This window comes from Rattus rattus, chromosome 9, assembly GCF_011064425.1.
Source record: "Rattus rattus isolate New Zealand chromosome 9, Rrattus_CSIRO_v1, whole genome shotgun sequence".
Lineage (NCBI taxonomy): Eukaryota > Metazoa > Chordata > Mammalia > Rodentia > Muridae > Rattus > Rattus rattus.
Window position 1 is genome coordinate 87,986,974 of NC_046162.1, and position 20,260 is coordinate 88,007,233.

Below are 20,260 nucleotides of genomic sequence, written 5' to 3' on the forward strand. Positions count from 1 at the left end.
CTCTTCCTCTTCCCTCTCCTACCTCTTTCCCCTTTCCCTCTGTCTAATAGGGGCTCCAGTTCAAAACTAATTTTTTGCAGTACAATGACTGCTTGGGAATGGAACAGGGCAGACCGAACTGAAGCGAGACCCAAGAGCTGCTGGAGCAGGGCTTGGAGATGTGGGAAAGAGTGGGTCAGGAGCTCTCTAGAAAGGGCAAGTGGGGGCAGGGAGCCTGAGGCAGCTGAGGAAGAGACCATCAGAGAACCAATAATGGTGGGGGTGGGTCAGGACACTACCTGTGTCTTAGTTATTTGTAACATCAACTTGCCAGAGCCTAGAGTCACTTGGGGGTGTGTGTTCCCCGAACAATTGTGGCTTGTGGGCAGAGATTGTTAATTGAGATAGGAAGGCTCAGCCTACTCTGGGTGGCACCATTCCCTGGGCAGGTGGTTCTGGGCTGTGAAAGAAAGCCAGCTAAGCATGAGCAGGAGGGAGCCAGCAAGCAACCTTCCTCCATGTTTTCTGTTTCATGTTCCTGCTTGAGTTTCTGTCCTGACTGTAATGGTCCATTTGTAATTGGAAAACTGTAAGCCCTTTCCTCCTCCAAATTGCTATTGGTGAAAAGTATTTTATTGCAGCAACAGATACCAAGTTAGAATAACATTGTACATTGTTTTAGACACCGAGAGTGGGCCACCATCCTGTCCATGCCCCTGTCTCTGTGTCAGGAGGGACAGAGAATGGCCTCAGGGACCGTGCACGTGAATCCAGAGCCTGCTGCAACCCTTCTTTCACAGGTGGTTCCCAGCAGAGGAGTTTGCAAGGCTGCAGTCTGTTGCTTGGGGAAGAAATGCTCAGGCAGAAGCTAGGATATAGCCCGCCATCTGCTCATGGGGAAACAGACACCGTCAGCACAGCCAAGTCAAGCAGCCTGGATGTGGTGGTGAGGTTCCCGGAATCCCCACCAAGCAGACAGCAGGCCACACTACACAATCCCATTGATCAATGCAAGGACTGCAAGAAGGCCGCTACACAGAGTCCACCCAGGAGTCAGTCAGTACCCTTCTGGGGCAAACCTGAATACCAAGCCATGCTGACACTGTCCTTCCTCTCCCTCCCGCTCTCAGATCTATTCTCCAGGGTCGAGTTTTATGAGAAGAGTGGGCGAGCACTTGAAAAATAAATAAAAAATCTAAAGACAAATAAATAAGAGAGCAGTTCGCTCTTTTCCCCTTTAATTTTTTAAAGGAAAAATTAATTTTCCCCTGCCTAAGTACCTGTCACCTTAAATTAATGTTTCCGAGAGCAAAAATGACAGAGAAGTTGGGTCATTAGGCAAATTTTAATTAGAGGCTCAGATGTCCTTTACTAATAAGATGTTACATATATTTCATCCTGTTCTTGCCTCCCTACCTCCAGGATGGCTCTGCAATGCCACCAGAGACCGCTGGGAACCAGGGAGAGGGGACTGGGGCAGCAAGGAGAATGCAGCTATTTTTGAGAGGAAGGGGACAAGGCAGAGAGAAGTTGGTCTGGCTTTTCCTAAGAAGGCGGCCAGCCAGGCCCAAGTCAACTTCTGCTCTCAGTGGTGGGCATCCCAGAGCTTTCAGGGCAGGCTGTGTTCCCTGAGAACAGTATGTGTGTGTTAGTGTATGTGTATACAGGCATCAGTATATGCACTAGGGTGTGTGTATGTGTCTAAACATTCACGAGTGTGTGCACGTATGGTGTGCATATTGCATTCAAGTATGCATCAGAAGGTATAGATATACATACATATGCATGTTCATATATGCATATGAACATGTGCATGTTCATATGTCTGTATGTGAATGCGTGGACATGTGTGTTTTTGTGTATGCACACATGTGAGTGTATGTATGAGTATGTATATGTGTCATATAAATGTGACTATGTGCATATTTGTGCATGGATGAATATGTACATATGGTATACACAAGTGAATGTGTTAGAGTGTGTATGTGTAGATGTGTATATGTGTGCACATGTATTTATGTATGTATATATACATGTGTACATATGTATGTGCCTGTGTGAGTCTTATATGAGTACATATTAGAGTGTGTATATATATGATATGCATGTATATATGCATATGGTATACATGTGTGCATGCATGTATATATGCATATGGTACACATGTGTGAGTGTGTTAGTACATATGTGCAAGCGTGTATGTGAAAGTATGTTTTGAAGATTCTAATCCAGCCTCCTCAGAGTCAGAATGATTCTAACGATGAGTTCTTGGAGTAGTTGCTTACCTTAGGCCTCAGTTTCCCATTCTAATAAAGGAGATGATGGACTTCTTCATTTATAGATGCTGAAAGAGTTCCTTAGAACATGACCTGGTGCCAGGAAGCCCTCACAGCCAGGTGCACATGGGTCTTCAGGCTGCTGAGAACCTGGGTGTGGGGACAGACCTTCATGTGGGAAGAGTGAAGTTTGGGAGTCGGAAGGTGTGACTTGAGTCCCACATCCACTACTTCTGGCTTGGGGCATCTTGATGGGCCAGCCACCTTACTCCTCTGAGTCCTCAGAGATTACAATGTGCAGAGAAGCTTGCAGTTGTCTGTATGGATGTGGTCAGGCAGAGGGTTGGAAGGGTCCTTCATGCCCAGGGGGACTTCTGATCCTTCCCTAGTCAAGCACAAATGAACATCCTTTCTCCAAGGTCTTTGAGGACTGAGGCCATCAGTGACCTCTCTAGGGGCCTGGTGGTCAGGACCAGGAACAATTCAAGAGGTAGCCTATTCTCCTGGTGTCTGCTTCCACCTTATGACACAGTCAAGATCAAGGCTTGTTCCAGCTGAAGTGTCTCCTACTATGTCTTGGGCACCCAGTCCTGTGGGACCCCTGTGTCCCACCCAGGAATGAATGCAATTTTCCAATTTGTGGGCATTATGTTCCTCCAGAGGCCCCTTAGAGAACATGCTGTGAGGCCTCCTGCTGTTATTCTTGCTTCCCTGGCAAAGTTTGTCAAGGCTTCCTTCAAAATCTTTGATTGGGTCGTGAGTGGCACATGCTAAGCACCTACCATGTTCTGGGCACTGAGTGTGACACTTTACATGTCTTGATCCACTGATTCCTCAAAGGAACCAGGGATGCTGCTGCTATTAGAACATTTTATGAATGGGAACACTGAGACCAGGTAGTTTGCACAAAGCCATACAGGTGATAAGCAGACATCTCAGTATAGCTCTGTCTGGTCTTGAAGTATTTCCTTTGTTGATAGTGGGGAGAGGGGCAGAAACGAGGAGTTAATTGCTGGGTTCTGGCAAGTGTCAGGAGCTCATAGTCTCTACAGAGCCAGCACCTTCCCTCTGGGCTTTGTCCTCTCTTTGGGGCAGTGAATCAAAGGAGCCTTGACAGCTCCCTGGAGAGCAGGTTTAGAGCAGGGTGCTGGTGCGGGACCTGGGGTGAGCCGAAGCTGCAGCTCGTCCTGACTTACTGGCCCCTAAGTTCATCTTTGGGGCACAAGGTACAAGCGGAGGGCAAAGCCATTGCCAGGGCCATTACTCACCAAGGCAACACCTCAGCAGCCAGCCGTCATACACTCAACAGCTGGACTCAGCTTCCCGTGGAAAGGAATGGAGATTGCATTCATTTTCCAGGAACAAAGAGACCAGCTCACACCGACCTCGCCTGTTTCCTCCCACCCCTGCCCTGTTCCTGCCTCTGTCTGGTTGCATAAGGGCTTGGAGACCCTTTGGAGACCTGGGGAGTGTAAAGACAAACAGAGCGAAGCAGGAAGGCTGGGACTTCATACCACACTGGAGAACCTGTGCCATCAGCAGCCTACCTTTCTCTGCTCAGGGGAGACGGAACCTGGGCAAGTGGATGTGGCAAGGAAAGTGAGGGCAGGGGTGGCCAGGTTATGGGGAGAGCAAGGGATGCTGGGATCGAGAAAGTGCAAGCTGGAACAAGGGCTGTGCAGACCTCTGCTGGTCTTTGGTGACAATATGTCCATACATGGCATCTCATCTAATTCTCAGCAACACTTATCCTCACTCCTATGTTCAATAACAAGGAAACAGTCCCAGGGAGATCAGGTGATTTGAGCATAAATACAGCCATGCCAGGATGTGGACCGATACCCTCCCTGACTCCTGTAGGCTTTCTACTCTATCGGGTTCCATCCTGACCAGGAGTTGGAAATTCTGAGTTTCAGTCAGGGGCATCAATGTAATATTGTCCCCCAGGACCCTCTGGGTCTATCTATACATACCCATGTACAGAATGGGATCACATTCTGTACATGGCTTCCATGTTCCAAGTGGCTTCCAAAGTCTATTTTAATATTGTTTTTCTATGATTAAGAGGAAACACTAGGCATGGTGGCACATACTGAAATCCTAGCACCAAGGAGACAGGGGCAGGAGGATTGCCACAATTTGATATAGCCTGAGTTCCTATGCCAGTCAGAGGTGCATATAGAGAGATCCTGTATAAAAAAAGTCAAGCAAAAAGAAGAGGGACCAATTCGGAGAAGTCTGAAGTGTGGGGAGGCATCAGGGCATAGCCTAGTGTCCTTGTGGAAGCAGAGCAGATCCTCTCTGCTCTCAGCATTCCGCCATGACCGCCGTCAGAATCTCTGAATCCTTTGCCTATAGCTTCCTGTTGTGAGGGCACACGTCAGCTTCTGTGATGGGAATAAAAGCAGCCCAGGTCCAGGGAAGGGGAACCTGAGCGACCGACCCCCTGTGCACCATGCTTCTCTTCCCTCCCCACAAGCCACTAACTCCAACTAACATCTCAGAACCAAAGTTCCCAGACACCTCCCTGTAATGATACACTGAATAATGCATGTCTCAGTGCTGGAGTGAGGGAGGTGGGGAGGGTGAGAGGCAGGATCTGTAAAAATGTGTGTGTGTGATGTGTGTGTGTGTGTGTGTGTGTGTGATATGTGTGCGAGTGATGTGTATATGTGGTGTGTGTGTGTGTGATGCGTGTGTGTAGAGGAAAGGAGAGAGAGAAGAGGGAGGGGGAGGGAGAGGGAGAGGGAGGGAGCGAGGGAGAGTCAGAGACAGAGGCACAGAGAGATATTGACTCCTGGAGGCTGCACTTCTCCGCTGCTTTAAGAAGATATAGGGTTCCCCAAAGGACTCCTGGCCAGAGAATAATTATAATTACCTTGATCCTCCGAGCTACCATAATGAACATCATGAAGGTTGTGCCTTCTGCAGGGAGGATGGATCATAGTGGAGTTGAGGACTCAAGCTGACAAGATACTCGCTGTCCCTGCTTAGGGTGCTCCTGGGCTGGGATCAAAGGTGTTACCTTCACTGTGTGGACAAAGCGAAAGAGTGAGGAAAAGCCAGAGTGCAGAAGGAGGGAGGTATAAAGTCCAGATAGGAAGTCTTAAGGACCAGACCAGAGGCGGCTTCCGTGGTCCAAGCTGGTACACTTCCACACAGCGCCAGCTGAGAGATGTGTGCTTGTGCATGTGTGTGTGTGCGTGCAACCTCACATCCAGGATGGGAACTTTTACTTTCCAAATTTGTTCAGAAGGGAATATATCAAGGAAGCTTTGAGAAACAGTGACTCTCTTGTCTCTTTCCTGGTCATTTGGGGGCAGAAAAGCTCAAACTGGGAACAAACAGGACAGCATTACATTTCAGTGTTCTGGGTTGAAGTTGTTAGACACCATGCTCTGTTCCAGTAGAGAAAATGGGCCAGGAGGGTGAAGGAACACCCAGTCATTGCATGACTTTAGAAGAGTCCCTTTCCTCCAGGGCTCCAGTTTCTCCATTTTCTCAAACAGTACCTACACCCCCTATACTCCTCGTGGCCCCCATGAGAATCAGCCACCCACCTTAGGTCTGGCCCAACTTCAGCTATACCTTGTCTATTCGTTAGTCACCAAATTTTAAATTTAAATTGTATTTGATAAGTTGATAAATAAAAACGCATATGTTGCTGCTGGGGTGCAACATGGTATTTTGTTGTTTTAGGCGCACATGTGGCAAGTGCTCAGAGCTCTACCTCACGAAAGCCAAAATATGAGACTCAAATGCTGCCTCCAGCCAGAACACTGTGTCTACAATGGGACCAGGGCTAGAGGACTCTTACTTTATCCCTCCGTATTTATTGCTTCCCTGGCCAGGACTGCTGTGGTACCGGCTTCCCCCAATCCCAATGTGCACACAGCAGAGGGGGCCATGGAGAATTGGAGATGGTGTTTTCTCATTTGCTGCTCCCTCCCCATCCCACAGAGTGAGTGTGGATGGTCCTTTCTTCCATGGCGTCTGAATGGTTCTTTCATCTCAAACACACGTGCACATGAAACAGCCCCATTTTCCCTACTTCTGACTTTACAGCCAGGAAGGGAGTTGAGTCTCAATAACCCAAAATCCAAGTTGTCTTTTCTTAAATTTCTAAGGAATTATTTTAAAAAATAGTGTGTCTGAGAAAAGGCACAGGAGGAAGGGGAACACGCCACCAACTGAGTTCTCACCAAGCTTTTGATGTTTCGTGTTTGTACTTCATGAAGTCGTCACAAGAGTTCCATGTAGAAGGGCATCTGACACTATCCATGCTGTCTTACTTGATACCAGGGGCGGTCAAGATGGTTCACCTGGTAAAGGCTCCTGCTGCTGAGCCTGATGACCCTAGTTCAATCCCTAGGACTCAAGTGGTAGAAGGAGAGAACCAGCTCCTGCAAGTTATTCTCTGACCTCCATATGCACACACAGGTGCACGTGTGTGTATGCACGCGTGCATTAAATAAATGAATGTAATAAAATATCTAGAAGATAGATCCTGTGTTATCAGGAGTGGAAAGTGTTACATCATCACACGGTGGAAGGCAGAGGCTCCCTTCACCAAGCTCCTTGGTGAAGTATTGACTAATTGATGAGGACTCAAGCCTATGACTGAACACCTTCCCAAGAGCTCTACCTCCCTCCAACTGAGTTGCATTGGGAGTTAAGTCTCGAACGGAAGGACTTTTGGAGGGCCCAAACCATCTGAACCCTGGCCAACGATATTCGTTAGAACCACTCCAGTCTAGCAGCTAGCTGAGTGGGGGAGCAGAGAGATGATCTGGCTCAAAACTCGCCAGATAGCGAGTGAGAGATTGTAGTTTCCAGTCCACAGCCCAGCCTTCTTCCATTCCAAAATTAATGCAGGCGCAAGAACAGCAACAGAAATAGCCTAAAAGCACTTCTTATTGAGTTATCCTAAATTGCCCTGCAATTATTGCCCATCTTTTCCCATCTGCAGTCTTCTCTGCTCTTCTTGCTTGTAGCAAGTGAAATACTAGATTCCCTCTTGGGGTGAGTCAATTCCTTTTCCTTCTCTGGAGAGAGGGGATGGGGTATGGTTTCTCTCTCCTTATCTTTGCCCTTTAGATCTCAAATATGCCTCTTGGGAGAATTTTTTGTCACACTAAGTGACTTTACAAAATTGGAAGTGTTCAAACAATGTGCTCTGCTCCAAAGGGTCGTTTAGTGGCTCCCTGCAATAGTAAATCTGCAGGTGGGCAGACATCCTGCTGGGAACCAAGCCTCCTCATTCAGGAGTGCCTGCTATTGCCATCCTTTCTCACTTCTCACCTCTGCACCTTGTGGAGGGATTATGTGACTAACAGTGGTGTGTTTAGGGGAGGAGCTTCCAAAAAAACGCCCCAGAGGAAAACACTTCCCTAAAACCAGTTGGAATGTGCTAGAATTGTCAAACATTTCATGGTTCTGATTATTTTGTGTCAATCGTATGAAAGTTACTACAATGTCATTGATGGGACATAGTGGGGGTGGGATACAACACAGAGAGACAAGACAGGAGTCATCACAATCCTGGAGTTGGGAGAAAGATACAAGACCAGTTTGTAAGGATGGGTCAGCACCACGGACAGTGACAGGGCTTCCTCCCTGTAGTTGCACCTCACCCTGCTTAGTCTTCAAGTAGGGTCAGATCCTCCAAACAGCAGGCCTCCTTCTCCTGACCTGTTTATCTGATCCCTGACTTACCCTCTGCCCTAGCTTGGGCATCTCCTGGGGCCATGAACAGCTGGCCCTGCCTTGGCACATTTACAGAATGAACTTACTGCTTTTAGAACTCAGGCCTCCGACATGGAGGGCATCTGGGCTGCTCGGGCCTCCTCCCTCCAGGGTAGGTGACCTTCTTATTTGATGAAGGAGCAGGTGTGCTACTTTGGCTTTGTCTAGGATTTTTGCTGTGACAGGTGGCCTAGAGTCGTTGGACAGGAAGCTTTGCCCCTTCCCCCATATCCAGGAGACTCTGGCTGCAGGGTAAGAGGAGAAAGATTAAAAACTAAGTTTTATTTTAGAATTAGGGCCATAAAACCACAGGCTACAGAAATGCAGCAGCTACAGCCATAAACCCAGAGCCCACTCCATCATAGAATAGAAACCGTTACCCATTAAGCAGCAACATTTATGTACAGGTAACAGAATTACCCTTGCACTGTGTTTTGGCAATAACTGGTTCTTTATGAAGCTTTTGTGGCTGCTTAATTGTGGTGGATGAACAAAGAGATCTGGGGTGGAGCAAGGTCAGGGTACACAAAACTGTGGCCACGGCTGAATTTCATGACCAAGAGAACAAGTCAAGTGGTCCATATGTTTCAGGCTGCCAGACCCATGAGTCCTTTCTAGACTAGATTGAGGGAGTGTGCCTGGGGGTTTAGGAAACACAGTCTGTGGAGGATTCCTTGAGGTTTCCCTCTTCAGCTCTCCAATGTTTTAGTTGACCTTGTCACAGTCATGATCATGATCATTGTCATGGTCATTGTCAGCTTTCTTGAGTCTCTTACCCTGATGCCTTGTAGAGCCCATATCCCCTTAGCTTTCCAGGTAGTGGGAGGAGGTTGACTTATAGGGCAAACTCTTGGTGCTCTGAATACTCTGGATAAAGCAAGGGAAGTTGTGAGTGTCCTCAACAACTAATGGTGTGTCCACCACTCTAGATTCCATGGGCAGTCAGTCTACACAATTGCACTGAACACAAGTGGGTGGCAGGTTCAGGGCACAAGAGCTGTGGAATGGACTAGACACAATGCCTTCTCTCAGCCTTTCCAATTTGATACTGGAGTTGCAATGGTCACCAGTGAGTTGGAATAGAACACAAGTGCCCCCGGAGGATAAACTCACAAACTCACTCAATAGTGTATCTGCATACACTAATGCACAACAGTTCTTATAACCACCCTGGTGGGAATGAAGTTATAACAGACATTAGTACACCTTCACTGGGATATCAGACTATAAAAGCAGCGATCTCCCGGATACATTGGAATTTTCCCAGCAATATAATGCAGGGAGAAGGAAAAGGCCAAAGCCCTTGCCAGACAGACAAAGAGTTTGTCTCCTGGAAATGTTTATAATTTGCCAAAGGCCCTTAAAGGAGACACTGGAGCTGAGACAACGTGATAGGGATTCTCTACGCTGTGACAGGGCCTGCTGATGTGTACATGGATCCAGCTCTCTAAACTAAATCTCATAGGACACTCTTCGAGAACTCAGCCCCCTGGGTGACCAGTCCCTGAGCACAGAGGGCTGAAGATGGAGCACGAACAACCCCTCCCCTCAGTAGAACGTGGCTGGAAGTCGGCCTGACCTCTGTCTTGTAATATGGATTACGCATTAACCAAACTCTGCTCTCCTACCCAGAGGAAGAATGACCCCAGAATGCATCACAAGTCATGTTTGTCCTGCTTCCTTGTCTCTGTCACAGCACAGATCACATATTAACTAGGTCTGCTTCTTTGAGGTGCAAGATCTTCCATTCCTGGAGGACCTTCAAGGAAGGCATCTTGTTTTGTCTTATAGCCCTGAAAATCCATTTCCGGCCCCTCCCTTCACTCTCGCTTCAGAATTTTAGCACTTTCTTTATTCTTATTCTTTCCCCTCTTTGTCCTCACCCTCTCCGAGTCAGGAGCCAGACTTGTGGGACCACTGGTGTCCTCTTCTCTCCCGTGTGCTTGTTTTCTGATCTTCACTGCTGTTCATTCAGTTGCCTTGTTGAGGAAGGATGGCCAAACCTGGCTTGTTGCGTTTTCCAGGGCCCAGACTCTGATGCAAATAACTCCTGTGACACTCCGACCTGGGTACTCTTATTTCACCTTGCTTCACAGATGGGGAGACAGAAGCTCAGGGACGTGTGCCAAAACCACAAAGCCCCACGGTTGGGCAACATCTGCCCCAAATGGCCTGACTTAGTCTTTCCTGGACCAAATTTCATCCAGACCAATCTGCACCTTCCCCTCAGGCCTTGCCATTGCTGGATTCAAGCAGGAACCCTGTGGCGTAGGTTCAGCCTGCATTCTACACCCTCAGCACAGTGATCAAACACCGAGTCCTTCACCAACCTCCCAGAGTTACAGTGGTTGTTTCAGCAAGAATCCTGAAGGTGGGTTTAACTTGAACCCTCACCATGGTGTTTCCTCCGAGTAACTCCGATCTCAGCAGTCCCTCAAGCAATGCTCTGTCTCCACACCATGCACCTAGTTATAATTCCCCAGCCTTCCACGATGTTGGAGTTGAGCCTAGTCTCTATCTGTACCACAGACCCTGTCTTACTGGCTCCCCCATATCCATTTTTGATGCTAGAGAACAGTCACCTGGTAGTTCCAACAAGTGTCACAAGCAATACTTGCATTGGCATTCTCTATCTTCTTAACCGCTATGTTATGCTGTTATTTCCTATGGGAAAATTGGAGTTCAAGTCTCTACCCTGTATTTACTTGTGGTGTGACTTTGGCTAAGGCCGTATCTGATATGTTTAGTACTTAATTTCCCCTCACTGACAAATAGCAACAACAATAACTCATGCTCAAAGCTCCAGCTTTGTCACTCACGAAATGTCTTGTCAGGCACCATCCCATCTGACAGCCACGGCTCTCTGGGAAGAATAAGACAATCTTGATTTTACACTCAGAGATCAGGACCTGGACAGGGTCACACAAACAGGACTGCTGGAATTGGAGTAAGGTCTGCCATTAACTCCTTTCCTAGAGTTTTTGGAGTTCCCGGCATGGATTGGACGCTCAAGGTCACCCAAGTGAAATTTCCAGGTTCTTGTGTTCCAGAACAGAGAACCAGGGACACAAGTGGTAAAAATGGAGACAGTTTGTTAAGAAGTAGAATGTTCCCAGCAACTCCCTGTGGGTGTGTTGGATCAGGGAGGTTCCAGAGGTTCTCCACAACGATGTACACTATCTCCATTGTTCTTAGTTGCACACCAGAACTACTTGACAAAATCCGATTGCTGAAGGCATCATGCATCCTGGTTGCAGGGTATAGAGAAATCAAGCTGAGTTGGAAGAATTCTCCCTGCTGGCTAGCTTTCATAATGCCAGCACACGCTATGCCGGTCACTAGGGAAGAAAAGTCAGCAACAGGCTTACCAAGTTATAAAATCCGTGAGTGACAATATCAGCCTGGCAGGCGATGTGTGTCTGCTGGGTCAGTAGACGCATAGCTCTTTACAGGGCTAGCCAACTGTTTTCTGATTGGATTTGAGACTTGTCCCACAGGAGGGAACTCATGCCTGATTCTCTAAACCAAGTCAAAAGCCCACAGTTGAGGAGGTCAGAATCCTTCTCCCCTGAGGTGAGACCGTTACCACTGTTTTGCTAAAGGGATATGTTACCACACCATCTTGGAAATATTTATGTGCTTATTCATAAATTAGTGCCGCTCTCAATCTTGGTCAGAAATGCTTCTCTTTGCAGCGGACAGTGGTTAACGCAGAGACACCTAGCTAGTCAGCATGGAGAATGAGTGACTGCTGAGCGCTAACAGCTCTAGATGGGACACCTATGTTACCAGTCTGACACTCAGAGAGCAATGTGGGGGATGGAAAGGATGTGTGGTTAGAGGAGGAAGAGGAGGAGGAGGGGAGAGGAGGAGGATGAGGTGAGGAGGAGGAGGAGGAGGAGGAGGAGGAGGAGGAGGAGGAGGAGGAGGAGAACTATGAAATGCCACCATCCAGGCATGAATTGTTTGTTGGACTCATAACCTCACAGCAGCTGTGGTTAGCTGTACGAGACCTGACAAGACCTAAGATTAGGCCTGTCAACAATTCTATCATGGTCTGAGGAGGGACTTACGAGGCCCCAGCCCTCTCAAGGAAGCTATTGGCAGGTGTCATATTGGCTAATGTCTGCCTGGGTAAGGGAGTTGTTTTCTTCAGCGGTGTACCCACTGCTTAAGTTGCCCGTGCTCCCAGGAATAAACCCCTCCTCATGCTTATGCAGGCAACCCTAACTCGCCTTAGTGAGCTCCTAAAAAGCAAACGAACTAACTCAACAACAACAACAAACATATTCCAAACAAACAAACAAACAAAAATGGGAGACTGTGCGGGGGATTCGTTGCAAAGAAGGAGATCAGTGGGATGGGGAGAGGCTGGGGGATGGTGATGGGAGATGGAAATGGTGGGGATACATTGTATAAACATATTAAACGGTCAAAGAATGATACATTCAAACAAATAAAATCCCTTCTATATGCAGGAATAGGAGGAACTTATTTACCCCCACTGCCCCTGTGTACCCACTACCCTGACTCAACAAGTACTGACTGACTCTCAGGCAACTTTCTTCCTTCCTACCATGTGACCGAATGGGAAGATGTTCATTTCACTTTTTAATTAATTTTCTCTTAGTTAAGATTAAAAAAAAATGTTAAATTTGTTAAATTAAAAAATAGGGAACAAAAGGAACACCCCAAGCATGAAAGCTGGCAAAGAGCCATCCAGGCAGGTGAGACACTCAGAGGCTGAGAAACGCAGTCCTTAGTAGGTTATTTGCATAGCGCAGGCTTTCTCCAGTTTGGAGAGGGGGCGGGGCTTTCCCTTTCTCTTGCCTGTAGTCCTATTGGGGAGGGGTTTCCAGCCTTCCAACTCTGGCCGTCACGATCTAGTGGTGCAGACAACCACACCTTCATGAGCACCTGGGTGAATGAAGGCATTTTTTGCAACCCTTGCCCCTCCCAAGGCACCCCATAATAAAGACTTCCTTTTGAAACGGCCATGAGGTCACCACTTGCCCTTCCCTTCCGCAGCCTGAGGAGTCTTTCTCGCCTGCTCTTTCGTCTTTTCCTGGTACCCACTCTGGGGATAGCCGGAGAATCTCTAAGCCGAGGCTCAGCCCCCAGAGGGGCCAGAGGAGAAAGGGCAAAAATATAAAACAAAGATTATGCAAAAGAATTACCCCGCATGTTTCTCCCATCTCCCTCATCTCTCCGGGTAAATTACCCTATTATTCTGCTCCCTTAGGACTCCTGATCGTCCTTATTTCTTCTTTTGAGCTAAAGTCATTCATGCAGTAAATTAGTTCTTTGCTTCGAAATAGCTCTGATTGTAGCCGTTGCCGCCACCAGCAGCAGCACCATCATGTCCCCGGACAGTTTCCAAAAAACTAAGGGATAAACGACAAAAAGAAAGAAAAGCTAAAAGCTGCCAATACCCTCCCTCATGCCCCACGAGTTTCCTCCTGTTCTGTTTGCAGGCATAGAGAGACATGGGGTGCCCATTTCCTAGGAAATGATTTCTTCCAAAGGCAAATTGGATGATGAGGGGGAATGCAGATAGAGCCCTAATCCAAGAACAGCTCCCATGGGGCAGGGACAAGTGGCCACCATAGTCACACACTGGCAGTCTGTTCTCTCCTCTCAGATGCAAGCCTTGCCTCAACTTGGATCACCAAGGAAGTAGAATAGCGAAGTGGATAAGAGGCCGATTTTTAGCTGGTGGCATTGGGCAAGTGTCTGAGAAGTCTTGGGTATGTAGGGTTCCATACCTCATCCTATGCTCAGGGATTCAGGGCCTGCCTCAGCCTCTCCTCTTAACACATCTAGTAGGCAAGCCAAATTTAGAATGTCCCTCCCGATGTTCCTTCCCACTGTGCTCATCCCACAATCTTCCCTAACGGTAAATGTCAGCTCCTGTCATTTTTGTTCAGGCTAAAACTCGTCATGACGTCGACTCTGCCCCTTCTCTGACACACGAGCTTTGCCGCGGAGCAACTTGACTTTCTTTAACATTTTATAATCTTCCTGCTTCTTCCCAGCCATACTGTTGCATCCTGAGCCCAGGCAGCGATCATCTCTCAGCACCTCTCAGCTGTGCCTTCTAGAGTCTTCTAACTAGCTGGCTTATTGCTTTTCTCATCTCCAGAGTACTTTTTAAAAAAAGTTTGTTTGAGACACCATCACACTGTGTAATCCTGGCTAGCCTAGAATTCGCTATGTAATCTGGGCTGGGCTTAAAATCATGCTCCTGCCTCTGCTTCTTGTGTATTGGATTCAGGCAAGAGGTTTTTTTTTTTTTTTTTTTTTTTATTTTTAAATTTAAAATATTATCCCCCCTGTGTGTGTGTGTGTGTGTGTGTGTGTGTGTGTGTGTGTGTATGCCACATGTGTGCAGGTGCCCATGGGGTTCACAAGAGGGTGTTTTATACCCTAGGGCTGGAGTTATACATGGTTGTGAGCCACTCAATGTGGGTTCTAGGAACTGAACTTGAGTGCTCTGGAAGACCAACAAGTGCTCCTAATGGCTGAGCTATACCCTCACCAGGTGGCTCTTAAACAACATAAATTACACTCCCCCAATGGCTTCCCATATGACTTGAAGTAATAACCCAGGCCCTGAGAACTCTGTAGCCCTTCCCTGGGTGGTTGTGGTCAATCCCTATTTTGCAGGGTCTGCCTAAAATATTGTTTGCTTTCCTGTGATTCTGGGGTTCTTTTATCCCAGGATAACTTATAGCACACATGCACACACATGCACACACATGCACATGGACAAGGAATTAGAATAGAATGAAGAACAATAGTTATCCTGGTTTGTTTGTCAACTCAATACAACTGGAGTCACTTAGGAAGAAGGAACCTATGGTGGTTTGCTCGATGCTCAAGTTCTGCCCAGCATGGAAGAGAACCTCCTTCTGTGGTTCAAATATTACAAAGGCACCAACCAGAAAGCAAAATGGAGCTAAATCTTGTTTTCAAGGAGATAAAGAGATTAAGGGAGTAGTGATTTGTGCCAAGATCCCACCAGGTTAAGCTTATTGTTAACATTTGCAGTTGAGCAAGGGATTGTTATATCATGTTAACTGTTATGTTAACCTGGTTATGATTTTCATTTGGATATAAGGAGATATAATTATGTGTCAAATTGACAAGGGATGAATTGTAATGGCCATTCTTGGTTGTCACCTTGATTATATCCTGAATGAACTACAATACAAAACTTATAAAGATCTTGTGAAACGGAATTAAAGAAAAGCTTAGGTCCAAGCATGATGGTACATTCCTTTAATCCCAGGAGACAGAATGAAGCAGATCTTTGAGTTTAAGGATAGCATGGTACAGAGCAAGTTCTAGGTTAAAAAAAAAAAGCCTAGGTCCATGCCTTTACTCCCAACACTCAGGAGACAGGTATGTAAATCTCTGAGTTCAAGGTTAATTATAGAGCAAGTTCCAGGATAGCCACGCTTAGTCAGTGAAGGATATAATAGAACAAGGGAGCCATGTTCTGGCCCCAGTAAGTAGCAACAGAACTCAGCAGCTTTGGCCATGTAGCTCTGGCTTTAGAGTCAAGAACAGAAGGGATACTGGAACAATTGATGCTGATAAACTGGATCTTAGAAATTAGCAGTGATTAAGAAGCGATCAGCATCACTGAGGTGAAATTTTCTGAGGAGTGTTTTCTGAGAGCACAAAGAGTCTATGTTCCAGAGAAGGCCAAGGTTGTACCTCCTGCTGCAGCTGGACTTGGTAATGCCTAAGAATCACCCAGGTGGTACTGGTTTTTGAAGGCATGAAGGAGTCATGGAGAGCAGCTGAGGATTGGCACTGTGAGGGACCAGGAAAGGCCATTGGTGAAGGTGCAGCCTCAGTTGCAGTTGATGGCCCAGGACTGAAGGGGTCATGCAAAGGAGTTGAAGTTTGGCACCATGAAGAAAGCTTATGAGAGACTATGGGTAAAACCTAGTTGCAGTGGAAGACTCCAGTGTGATGGAGATGCTAGTACTATGGGATGATCACCAAGAACAGCAGCAGCAGTGGAATGGAGTCAACTAGAGCCTAGAATGCTACAGAGGGCAGAGCTGGAGAAGTGATGCAAGTCCTTTGGAGGATCCCAGAAGGTCATGTGTGGATTCCGGACATTGGAACAAGAAGCTGTGAAGTTGAAGTTGCTTTGCAGATCCCAGGATGTTATAGATGATGGAGTGGTGGGATACCTGCTGAAGAAAGCTGCTTACAAGGAGTGGAACCAGTCCAAGAGAGAACTATGTAGCAGTTAACAAAGCTGAAAGGAGCTGGACTGAGACATGGAGATACAGAATTTGGAGCTTGCCCTGGGTTTTGGTCTTGCTTTGGTCCAGTATTTTCTCACTTTGATGTTTTGGAGTGGTAATGTATATCCTGTGATGTTAGAACTAAATGATTAGCTTTTTGATTTTGATTTTATAGGGGATTACAATTAAGAGATTGCATGAATCTCAGAAGAGACATTGAACTTTGGACTTTTAAACATTGTCGAGACTATGATAGACTATGGGGAGTTTTGAACTTTGACTAAATGTATTTTGTATTATGCTATGGGTAGGTATGGCCACCATAGACCTGTGTTTGAACAAGCCTATGGGACCAAGGGAGTAGAATGGTAGTTTTAATATGGTTGGCCCATAGGAGGTGGCACTATTAGGGGGTATGGCCTTGTTAGAGTAGGTGTGACCTTGTTAGAGGAAGTGTGCCACTGTATAGGCAGGCTTTGAGGGCTCCTAGTGCTCAAGCTCTACCCACTGTGCAAGAGAAAGTCCCCCTCTGGCTGCTTGCAGAAGACAGTCTTTCTCTGTCTGCCTTTGGAACAAAACGTAGAACTCTCAGATGCTGCCACGCTTCCTACCATGATGATAATGGACTAAATCACTGAAACTGTAATCCAGCCCCAATTAAATGTTGTCCTTTATAAGAGTTGCCTTGGTCATGGTATCATCAATTGACTAATTCAATTGAGAAGATGTTTCTACAAGATTGGCCTGTGAACAAGGCTATGAGGCATTCTCTTCACTGATGATGGTTTTAGGAGAGCCCTGACCATTGTGGGTGGTGCCACTCCCTGACAGGTGGTCCTAAGTTGTGTAAGAAAGCAGGTTGAGTGAGCCACAAGGAGCAAGCCAATATATAGCACTCTTCCATTGCCTATAGTAGTTCTTGCCTCTAGGCTCCTGACTTGAGCTCCTGCCTTGACTTCTCTCAGTGATGGAGTTTGACCTGAGAGTTGTAAGCTGAAATAAAGCCTTTTTCCTCCAGTTGCTTCTGGGTATGATCTTTACCACAGTAGCAGAAACCTAAGTGGGACAGAAATTGGTACTAGGAGTATTGTAGTGATGTACCTGATCATATTGTTTTGGGGGAGGATGTGAAATAACATTGAATATTGGGCTATTGAGCACTCATGTTTTGGAGGTCTACTGTTTTGGAAACTTGGAGAATAATTGTGCAAGAAATACAGACAACGAAAACTTGGCTTGTGAAGTATCAGAGGGAAGTAAATTCTCTACTATGGCCATTTGAATGATATTTTGAATTGATAATCTGTGTTCTTAATTGTCCAGGGCTGATCAATCAGTTTTGACTAACACAAGACCAAAACCACTAAAGTGAAACCTTTGTTTTGATGAGATAGTTGATACTGGTCAACTAGTGTTAAAAAATCAGCTGTGATTAAAAAGACCTGCATCACTGAGATGAAGCCTTCTAGAAGCATTTCCTTGGGATCAGCACAAAGATGTGGTCCAGAGGGTGACAAGGCATGAAGGGGTCATGGAAAGAACTTGAGGCTTGGCATCTGCTAAGGTCAGAAGACATTAATACGAGACTTGGGGGATAAACAAGAAAGGAAAGGTTATGGTTTAATAGTAGTATATTGTTGTGCTAAGTTGAAAATGGGTCAATTTTCCTTACTAGTTATTTGTCAACTTGAAACAAACTAGAGTCATTTGAAGATGAGTCCTCATTGAAAAACTGCTTCCACAAGATTGGCTTGCATGTAAGCCTGTGAGGCATTTTCTTGATTAACATTTGATGTGGAAGGACCCAGCCCACTGTGTGTGGTGCCATCCCTCAACAGGTGCCCTTGAGTGGTATAAGAAAGCAGGCTGATCAAGTCATCAAGAATAAGCAGCAACTCTCCATGGTATCTACTTTGATAGCCAGTTCTGTTGTGTTTACAATCTTCTTTCTAGAATCATTTTAATTTTTTCTGCAATGTATTGTTTTAGAAGTTCATTTAGTAAAGTTCTGTTAGTGGTTAGTTCTTCTGCATTTTGATTTTCTGTAAAGACAGTCTTTTATATTTGCTCTTGTGAGTCAGTTTTTGTAGAGTATACATTTCTGGATTGATAGTGATTTTCCTTAGGATTTTGTCAGTCATTTTTCTGATGTACTCTAATTTCACATTATATATGTAATATTTATGTAAATATCCTGTACTTCACAACAATTTATTTGTTGTACATTCTAACATATCCTACATGTTACATATAATATTGTTACAAATCTATTTTTTTATTAATCATGGAAAACATTAATTCACTTTTATTTTTTATCTTGTCTTTAATTTTTTTTATTCTTTTCATTTTGTCTCTGGTTAAATGCATGCTGAATCTTTTGACTTTCTTTTCCATACATCTTAACTTTTCATTATTTTACAGTATTGTATCTCTGAATAATTTTCTCAGGCTGACCTTCCAGTCAACCAAGTTTTCTCTTGAATGATGTCTAATTTAGTATATCCCTTCATTTCTAGAAGTATCATTTGATCTTTCAATAATCTTTGATGAAAATTTGTATGATCTTTTCCTGATAGTTCGTTTAATTTTTTAAAAATTTCTTTGAATAATATATAGAAATCCAATTTTTTTTTTTTTTTTCCGAGCTGAGGATTCCAGGGCCTTTGGCTTGCTAAAAAGTGCCTACCACTGAGCTAAATCCCCAACCCCTAGAAATCAATTTTTTTTTTGGTTCTTTTTTTTTTTTTGATCTTTCCAGGGCCTTGCGCTTCCTAGGCAAGCGCTTTGAGCTAAATCCCCAACCCCTAGAAATCCAATTCTTAAAGAAAACATAAATATCTGACTTTGTGGAGTTTCCATCTAGCAGATAGCTTCAATATTGGAAATCATTGCAAACCTGTATTTATTGTTGGTTTCCTCTTTAGATTTTCATTTACAGTTGTTTGTTTCACTATATAGTTAAAATTCTTGAATGCAAGTTCATGTCTACTTGCATACAATCTATGGAAGCTTATGGAACCTAGATTCAGAGGTATTTTCCTTGGATTTGCTTCATTTGGAAACCAGGCAAATGTTACTCTTTTGAACAATAAAATTGAATCACTTCTGAGAGTTTAGACTTAGGTGGGAGTCTTGCTCAGTTTCTCTACCTTCCCAATGTTCCAGGAGTTAACATCTCCACCAGTGCAGACACTGTTGTCAGAAGCAGTCCATGGCAAATACTTGCCTCAAATATTTTTTATTGTGACAAATAAAGTAAGTGTGCTAAAAACTTAAACATTCAATTCCAGACACTCCAAGTGTATAATTAATTCAGTGTTATTAATTACATTCACAGTGTTATATAACTATCACTATTTATTTTAATAACTTTCTTTTTAACAAGACCTCATGCAACCCAGGCTGCCTTCAAACTTTCCATGCAGGCTTCTCTCTCTCTCTCTCTCTCTCTCTCTCTCTCTCTCTCTCTCTCTCTCTCTCTCTCTCTCTCTCTTATGTAGATACACAGGTGCAGTATCATGTTGTGTAGAGGTCAGAGGGGGAAACCTCTGGTGTTGGTCTTCACTCCCACCTTGTTTGAGACAGGCTCTCTTGTTTGCTGTAGGATAGCTCGCCTGTGAGCTTTTGATGATTCCCTGAGATCTTTCCATCTCCTACCTCCTGGTAGGGTGCCGAGATTGCTCTGCATCTGTTTTTTGTGGGTTCTGGGATCTGAACTCCTATCATTGGACTTTATCTATCTCCCTAGCCCACCCTTGAATTGATCCTTGTGCCTCCAAGCTGCTGGATCTCCAGTTGTGTGTCACCATGCCTAATTCACACAGTGCTGGGGATCAAATCCACGGCTTTGTACATAACCACCAACTTACACCCCTGGACCTGTTCCAGAAACTTGTCCTGATGCTCAAACAGAAAACCTGTTACCATTAAGCACTGACTCCTTGTTCCCCATCCTTCTATTGCACCCTGTCTCTCCATCTTTACCTATTTAGA